The 660-nt window shown below is 34.1% G+C and overlaps 1 protein-coding gene across 1 annotated transcript in view; it reads left to right on the forward strand.

Annotated features, from left to right (window-relative positions):
• Positions 1-660, forward strand: part of LOC107573912 (cilia- and flagella-associated protein 69-like) — an 8,202-nt gene that overhangs the window by 4,968 nt on the left and 2,574 nt on the right. The gene's annotated exons all lie outside the window — the stretch shown is intronic.

Raw genomic sequence — 660 nt, forward strand, 5'->3', positions numbered from 1 at the left:
CACTCATTATAGAGAGAAGAAAACCTGTCGTAACGCACTCATTATAGAGAGAAGAAAACCTGTCGTAACGCACTCATTATAGAGAGAAGAAAACCTGTCGTAACGCACTCATTATAGAGAGAAGAAAACCTGTCGTAACGCACTCATTATAGAGAGAAGAAAACCTGTCGTAACGCACTCATTATAGAGAGAAGAAAACCTGTCGTAACGCACTCATTATAGAGAGAAGAAAACCTGTCGTAACGCACTCATTATAGAGAGAAGATAACCTGTCGTAACACACTCATTATAGAGAATAACTGTGTTATTATTGTACACTTCTGACCAGTAATGTAAAGTCAAATAAAGAACCGTATAAAAAAGAAAATCAAAAGTAAAACGGTTTTGAATAATTTTGAATTAATGTAAAATAGTAAAACTTTACAAAAAAATGTTAAATAATAATGTAAAAATCTAATGCTAAAATAGAGTTTGATTTCTATATGCAAATTATAATTTCTCTTTTTGTCTTTTGTGGTGATCTGATCCCAGCTTTGGCTAAATTCAGTGTATTCCTAGATTTCTGAGTGAATTCTGGCGTTTGTGTGCACATGTTCTCTCTCCGCTGGATGAGTGTATTCTCTCTATAATGAGTGTGTTACGACAGGCTATCTTCTCTCT

This window comes from Sinocyclocheilus grahami, unplaced genomic scaffold (genome assembly GCF_001515645.1).
Source record: "Sinocyclocheilus grahami isolate Dianchi unplaced genomic scaffold, SAMN03320097.WGS_v1.1 scaffold2067.1, whole genome shotgun sequence".
Taxonomy (NCBI): domain Eukaryota; kingdom Metazoa; phylum Chordata; class Actinopteri; order Cypriniformes; family Cyprinidae; genus Sinocyclocheilus; species Sinocyclocheilus grahami.